This window comes from Giraffa tippelskirchi, chromosome 4, assembly GCF_054371585.1.
Source record: "Giraffa tippelskirchi isolate mGirTip1 chromosome 4, T2T-mGirTip1v1.2.pri, whole genome shotgun sequence".
Classification (NCBI taxonomy): Eukaryota; Metazoa; Chordata; class Mammalia; order Artiodactyla; family Giraffidae; genus Giraffa; species Giraffa tippelskirchi.
The window spans coordinates 51,730,751-51,739,114 of record NC_137278.1 but is presented as its reverse complement, the minus strand read 5'-3'; the positions used below and the strand labels follow the sequence as shown (position 1 = coordinate 51,739,114).

Genomic DNA, 8,364 nt, shown 5'->3' with positions numbered 1-8,364 from the left:
ATCTATTACTCCACAGTCGAATAAGACTAGATAGAACTGAAGCGACTAAGCACATGAGCACAGAGTAAAACTCATCTGTTATCCAGAGGTAACACAAGTGCCTTCTGCACTTCCCACTCTATTGATAAGTAGATGTCACATATATTTTAAGTTTGTTAAAGTAATGCCTTATTTTTTGTATGAATTTTTATAATAGACAAATGAACCTAAGCTATTGCAAAAAAAAAAAAAAAGGATCTCTAAATACAATGGATTCAACAAAGAAGTTTATTTCAATTCATATAAGAGTTTCAGTTGAGCAATTCACAGTGACAGCTTTTCAAGGACAAAAGTTTTTTTTTTTTTTTCATTTTATTGTTGAAATTAAATCATGTATATTTCCATACTCCAGCTCAGGAGGAGGGAAAGAAAAACCGGACAATTATTCACTCAGGGACTTTGGACTCATACCTAAAAATTTTCCAGTTGTTGTAATAATATACCTATACTGAGAAGTTAGTCATGTGGACACTCTGATTTAAAGCGAGGTTGAGAAATATAACATGTAAAACAAATTATAATGTATCTCAGAGACTATTTTATATCCATTTAATTTTTTGTTGTTGTTGTTGTTTATAATTTAAGAGTCAGGTACCTACAAAAGAAAAAAAATGAAGACTTTAACTATTTACATATTTTAAATTACATTTTAGGTGCTTTATTTGTTTCTAATTTCAGTATTTCTTTTTTAAGAAACTATAATAAGCACTAAGGATACAATATAAATAAAACGTGCTCTCTAGCTTCAAGGATACTGTTAATAGCTCAATTGTGCCCAACTTTTTGTGACCCCAAGGACTGTAGACCACGAGGCTCCCCTGTCCAGGAAATTCTCCAGGCAAGAATATTAGAGTGGTGTGCCATTACCTTCTCCAGGGGATCTTCCAACCCAGGGATCATATCCAGGTCTCCTGCGTTGCAAGCAGATGATTTACCACTGAGCCACAAGGGAAACTTCAGGAAACCCATAGTCAAATGTAGCAAAATTAACTGTGAAAAATGAAAGACAGTGCCCTATTAAACAGTCTCCAAACACATGAGAGTACAAAGAAAAATTGTGACACAAATATAATAAATGGCTCATACTTTTGACATTATCTGGGTCATCTTCCAAGTGTGAGCATGTACAGTTTTTGAATTGCTCTATCAGCCTGTATTTTCTGCATGGTCTATTACAAGAGAATGGATATTCTGTCTTAGTTTATGATTCAATGCCCTCATGATATTGTCACAATTATTTCCCCCAGATGTACTTCTCAACACATCATCTTCATATGTGACTTCACCTGTGTCAGAAACATCTTTCTTCCAAGGAGAGGCCAAGCAATACTTGATGGTGAGTGATGTAAAGGGTAAAAATGAAAGACAAACATACAGAGTACAGTTTTGAAGACATATGGTTTTCCATATTTTTCTTATTTGTTTATCACTATGATCCTCTTTTCTGTATGTTCATCTTAATTGCCACTGTTTCATAGTCAGAATCAATTCCTTGTTCTCCAAGACAGAATGTACTATTTAAAGTTTAATTTTCTAATAATAACTGAACCTCAGGTTTACAGTCAATGGCCTTTATATTCTAAATCTATCAACAGGCTTAAATAATACAGTTGTTCAGTAAATACTGGTTGAGCAGAAAACAAAATGGCACAGTTAGAGAATAAACATACTCATAAGTAGACCTCATGGCTTTTCTGAGAATTATTTTTCTTTGATGCTTTCATACATGCTAAGTCATTCAGTCATGTCTGATTCTTTGTAACACCATGGACCGTAGCCCACCAGGCTCTTCTGTCCATGGAATTCTCCAGGCAAGAATACTGGAAAATTACTAAATTATGCTATTAAATTACTAAATTCAGTAATCTCCAATACCAGTATGTATAAAGTAAGCTGACAAATCAGAATTCAAAATTATGTTCTGTTCCAATTATCTTCTCTCCTCGAGTTGCCCCACATCCAAGGGCAAAGGAGAAGCCCCAGCAAGATGGTAGGAGGGACAAAACTGCATTTAGAATCAAACCCCATACCCACCAGAGACACTTGGAAGGCTCAGACAAAACCTTGTGCACCAGGAGACCTCACAGAGACTGAGGCAGACCTGATTTGAGTGTCTCCTGCGGAGGTACAGATCAGCAGTGGCCTGCCCCAGAGGCAGGGGCCCTGGGTGCAGTAGACCTGGGTGTGACATAAGCCCTCTTTGAGGAGGTCACCATTACCTCACCATAGAGCTGCCAGAAATTACACAAGACTGGGGAAACAGACTCTCCGGTGACACATCAAAACCTTGTGCATACCAGGACCCAGGAGAAAGGAGCAGTGACCCCAACAAGAGACTGATCCAGACTTGCCTGTGAGTGTCCAGGAGTATCCAGTGGAGGCATGGGTTGGAGGAGGCCAGCTGCAGAGCTGCAGGGTCAGAGGCTCTGAGTGTGGCAGTGCATGCACAGGACCTTTTGAAGGAGGTTGCCATTTTTTTTTCATTACCTCCACCATAGTTTAATCTCAGGTCAAGCAACAGGGAGGGAACACAGCCCTGCCCATTAACAGAAAATTGGATTAAAGATTTACTGAGCATGGCCCCACCCATCAGAACAAGACCCAGTTTCCTCTACAATCAGTCTCTCCCATCGGGAAGCTTCTTATCCTTATCCATCTGATGGCAGACAGAATGAAAACCACAATCACAGAAAACTAATCAAACTGATCACATGGACCACAACCTTGTCTAACTCAGTGAAACTATGAGCCATGCTCTGTAGGGCCACCCAGGTCAGATGAGTCATGGTGAAGAGTTCTGACAAAATGTGGTCCACTGGAGGAGGGAATGACAAACCACTTCAGTATTCTTGCCTTGAGAACCCCATGAACAGTATGAAAAGACAAAAAGATAAGACACTGAAAGATGAACTCCCCAGGTTAGTAGGTGCCCAATATGCTACTGGAGAAGAGTGGAGAAATTACTCCAGAAAGAATGAAGCGACAGAGACAAACCAAAAAAAAAAAACTGCCTAGTGATGTGACTGGTGATGGAAGTAACGTTCGATGCTACAAAGAACAATATTGCATAGGAACTTGGAATGTTAGGTCCATGAATCGAGGTAAACTGGAAGTGGTCAAACAGGAGATGGCAAGAGTGAACATACATTTTAGGAATCAGTGAACTAAAATGGACTGGGATGGGTGAATTTAACTAAGATGACCATTATATCTACTACTGTGGGCAGGAATCTCTTTGAAGAAATGGAGTAGCCCTCATAGTCAATGAAAGAGTCCATAATGCAATTCTTGGGTGTGATAGCTTACTGTGAACGATGATCTCCAAAGAAGAAGATTTAACTTTCGGACCAGGGACCAAGCTTGATTACTCAAGACCTTTTGTGCAGCAGAGTTTTATTAAAGTGAAAAAGGGACAGAGAAAGCTTCTGACCTAGACATCAGAAGGGGGACGGAGAGTGCACTACTCACTAGTCTTTACCAAAGGAATTATATACTTTTAAAATTAGTTATTACAATAAATCAAAAGAATGTCTCAAGGTTGTAAAATTTTTACCAAACTCACTCCCACAATTTACATTTTAGGATAATAGGATTAAAATTTAACAACTGAAAGATCCTACCAGACTCACTCCCATAATGTACATCCTAAGATATCAGAATTAGTCAGAAGGTTTTCAGGAAGGAGAAACTGTCCTCAAGCAGGATACATTATTGTCATCTAATCCTTAGTACAGAGTTCAAACTGAGTTATTTGTTGTGTAATCATCAGTTCTAGGCTTAAAAAAAAAACAAAAAACTTAATATGTGACTACGACTAAGGAATGTAGAGAGAGGAAAAAAAAAAAAGACATTTGTCCTTTCATCCTCCATGAAAATCCCAGACCCCTATCTCCTCCTCAAGAACCCTAGAACCCTCTCTCCTCGGACACCTTCTGGACTACTTATCAACCTGCCTAGGAACTGGCTCTCTCACGTGCAAGCTCAAAAAAGACAAAATGATCTTTGCTCGTTTCCAGGGCAAACCACTCAATAGCACAGTAATCTTAGTCTATACCCCAACCAATAATGCTGAAGAAGCTGAAGTTGAGTGGCTCTATGAAGACATATGGGACCTTCTAGAACTAACACCTCAAAAAATGTCCCTTGCATTATAGGGGACAGGAATGCAAAAGTAGGAAGTCAAGAGATACCTGGAGTAACAGGAAAATTTGGCCTTGGAGTACAAAACGAAGCAGGTCAAAGGCTAACAGAGTTTTGCCAAGAGAACGCACTGGTCATAGCAAACACCTTCTTCCAACAACACAAGAGAAGACTCTACACATGGACATCACCAGATGGTCAACACCAAAATCAGATTGATTACATTCTTTGCAGCCAAATATGGAGAAGCTTTATACAGTCAGCAAAAACAAGACCGGGAGCTGACTGTGGCTTAGATCATGAAATCCTTATTGCCAAATTCAGATATAAATTGAAGAAAGTAGGGAAAACCACTAGACCATTCAGGTATGACCTTAATAATATCCTTTATGGTTGCACAGCAGAAGTGACAAATCGATTCAAGGGATTAGATCTGATAGACAGAGTGCCTGAAGAACTATGGATTGAGGTTTGTGACATTGTACAGGAGGCAGTGATCAAGACCATCCCCAAGAAAAAGAAATGCTACAAGGCAAAATGGCTGTCTGAGGAGGCTTACAAATAGATGAGAAAAGAAGAGAAGCTAAAGGCAAAGGAGAAAAGGAAAGAAATAACCATTTGAATGCAGAGTTCCAAAGAATAACAAGGAGAGATAAGAAATCCTTCCTCGGTGATCAATGCAAAGAAATAGAGGAAAATAATAGAATGGGAAAGACTAGAGATCTCTTCAGGAAAATTAGAAATACCAAGGGAACATTTCATGCAAAGATGGGCACAATAAAGGAGAGACATGGTATGGACCTAACAGAGGCAGAAGACATTAAGAAGAAATGGCAAGAATACACAGAACTATACAAAAAAAGATCTTTATGACCCAGGTGACCACGAGGGTGTGATCATCCACCTAGAGCCAGACATCCTGGAATGAAACGTCAAGTAGGCCTTAGGAAGTATCACTATGAACAAGCATCACTAGTGGAGGTGACGGAATTCCAATTGAGCTATTTCAAATCCTAAAGATGATGCTGGGGAAGTGTTGCACTCAATATGCCAGCAAATTTGGAAAACTCATCAGTGGCCACAGGACTGGAAAAAGTCAATTTTCGTTCCAATCCCAAAGAAAGGCAATGCCAAAGAATGTTCAAACTACTGCACAATTACACTCATCTCACATGCTAGCAAATTAATGCTCAAAATTCTCCAAGCCCGGCTCCAACACTGGATTTCCAGATGTTCAAACTGGATTTAGAAAAACCAGAGGAACCAGAGATCAAATTACCAACATCCGTTGGATCATTGAATAAGCAAGAGAGTTTCAGAGAAACATCTACTTCTGCTTTATTGACTATGCCAAAGCCTTTGATGGTGTGGGTCACAAAAAACTGTGGAAAATTCTTAAAGAGATGGAAATACCAGATCACTTTGCTTACCTCCTGACCAACTTAGACAGCATATTAAAAAGCAGAGATGTTACTTTTCTGACAAAGGTCCATCTAATCAAACTATGGTTTTTTCGATTAGTCATGTATGAATGTGAGAGTTGGACTATAAAGAAAGCTGAGCACCAAAGAATTGATGTTTTTGAATTGTGGTGTTGGAGAAGACTCCTGAGAGTCCCTTTGACTGCAAAGAGATTAAAAGAGTCAATCTTAAAGGAAATCAGTATTGAATATTCATTGGATGGACTGATGCTGAGGTTGAATCTCTTGATACTTTGGCCTCCTGATGCGAAGAACTGACTCATTGGAAAAGACCCTGATGCTTGGAAAGATTGAAGGCAGGAGGAGTAGGGGATGACAGAAGATGAGATGGCTGGATGGCATCACCAACTAGATGGACATGAGTTTGAGGAAGTTCCAGGTTTTGGTGATGGATAGGGAAGCCTGACGTGATACAGTCTATGTGGTCCCAAAGAGTCAGACATGACTGAGTGACTGAACTGAACTCACTGAGTTACATGCAGGAAAATAAGATCAGTGAAATAAAAATTCTAAATGACTCTTTAGAAAATAATTAATTTTGTTCCTCATGGTTAGCAAAAAAAAAAACAATGAAAAAATGATTAAATTTAAGTTTCAGTCCAAGTTGTTTATCTTGACTTGACTCTTCTGTATAACAAAGAAATTTCATGTGTGTTATAATGAGCACAGTAGAAAACCTACCTCTATTCTATTTGCTTTGATTTGACATTCATACTCTTATACTAGAATAATAATGTATATGAACTATGGAAATAGCACGACCAAAAATTATTTAAAACAGAAAGAAATTAACAAATATCTACTGCTGCAGAGATTGAAGATGACAGAAGTTAAGTTGAAATAGGGGTGGTGGCACAGGCATTATCAGTGATTATCTGACAGTAATTTTTATAAAATGTTAGGAATTGACTACAGATTGCTGTTTATAAGTGAATGAGTAGTGAGAAAACAGCAGAAAGTGTTGAATATATTTTGCTGCTATGGACAAGATATTTCAATGGAATCTTGAAAAGTAATGAAGAATTCTGGCCAACATAAGTCTATAGTTCATGCATTTAAATATTCCTTTCTGTTCAAAAATGGAAATCTTAAAGAGTACATTAAAATGACAAAGATATAAACAAGAGAAATATTTTCATGGCCATAATATGAATAGAAATATACTGTAGCAAACAAGGGCAGAAGTTGTGTGCCTGCTAGGATCAAGGATTGAATCAATGAGAAGTGGGTCTGGAGGTTCAATTCCTGGATAACAGGGTCCAAAACCACCTTAGGCTTTATGGAAAATCAAAGTCTGACTCACACTGTGAAACCAGAGGCTGGAGCTCCCTACCTATTAATAGAAGCTGAAAAAACTTAGTCCAACTGTCTGAGGTTTGATACAGCTCCTTGTCTTGGTTGGCTGAAGAAAATAAACACAACTAGCAAAAATTATTTGGCTTAGCTGGAACTAAGCTAGTCCCAGTATCAGCAGAAACCACAACTGTAAATCCAAAATATTAAATGTGTGATCATCAAGACACAGTCTCCACTAATCTTTTTGAGGATAAGACTGAGAATGAAAGTTTCAAAATAAATGATCGAAGCTATCATTCAAATTGAGAGCCAACATTTGAAATACTGAGTGCATAAATGTATGCTTAGCAAAAATGAAAATCTGAATTATGATATTAAATAGCATATTAAATTCCATTATAATAGAATTATAGATGCCTATTATAATAAAATAGTTATGGGAGAAAGACATTTATAAACTCAAACAATAAAATATGAATTACTAATGGTTTATATGAAAGAGAACAGATAAATATAGAAAAAAGAACAAATCAGACACATTGGGTTTATCAATACAGTTATAAGAATGACAGGTTATGATTTGTAGACTGCATATATGAGAAGGTGGAATTTGTAAATCAGAAGATTACTGAGAGATTCTTTCTGAATTAACCTACACACAAATTTGATGGTCATGAAAAAGGAGAGAAACAAAACCTCTATTCTCATCTGGCCTGAGTTATCAAATGAACAGAAGAAAAGGAATAGATTTCAGTGTGGCAAGGGAGAACTAGATATAAAGTGTTTATGTGTGAAATATTGAGCTCAGTATGCTGTGGGCAGCCAGATTTCTCCACCCAACTGTTAATTTCAAATAGTGGTTTGAATTTGCACAGATCAGAGTTATAGGTACAAACTTTAGCATAAGACAAACTGATGTCAAAGGATGATAAATAACAGCTTTTAAGAGGAAGAAATAAAATCCTAACAACAGCAACAAAGCAAGGATTGGTGCATGGGTGTCAAAGAGTACTGATTTTAAAAAAAGATAAAAACACAGTCATTGTTTTAAATGATGAGAAACCAAGAGGGAATAACAATCTGAAGGGATACAAAATCCTGGGATAAGTCAAACAATTTGTTGAATTTGAATATGGGTTATATATTAGATTACATTATGGAATTTCTATTACTTTTGTTAAAAGAATTTCCTATTACTTTTATTAATGTCATGCTTGGCCATTGATGAAAAGTGTTTTAATATTCAGATATGTTTTAATACATGATAAAGTATATAAGATATTATGATGCTTGTAAGTCTCTTTAAATATCTTCAGCATTAACATTTAAAATTAACACAAACAATATGATAGCAGATAGTCCATAGGTGAGAAAGGAAACTGAAACTTTGATTTTATCAGTTGATAAA

General features: G+C 37.1%; 1 long non-coding RNA gene across 1 annotated transcript; it reads right to left on the bottom strand.

Moving 5' to 3' along the window:
• Positions 1-332: 332 nt before the first annotated feature.
• On the bottom strand, positions 333-2,215 carry LOC145544865 (uncharacterized). Its single transcript, XR_014081678.1, has 3 exons — positions 2,074-2,215; positions 907-1,029; positions 333-634 (listed from the first exon to the last, which is right to left on the bottom strand). It is a non-coding gene; the product is annotated as an uncharacterized LOC145544865 (long non-coding RNA).
• Positions 2,216-8,364: the final 6,149 nt, after the last annotated feature.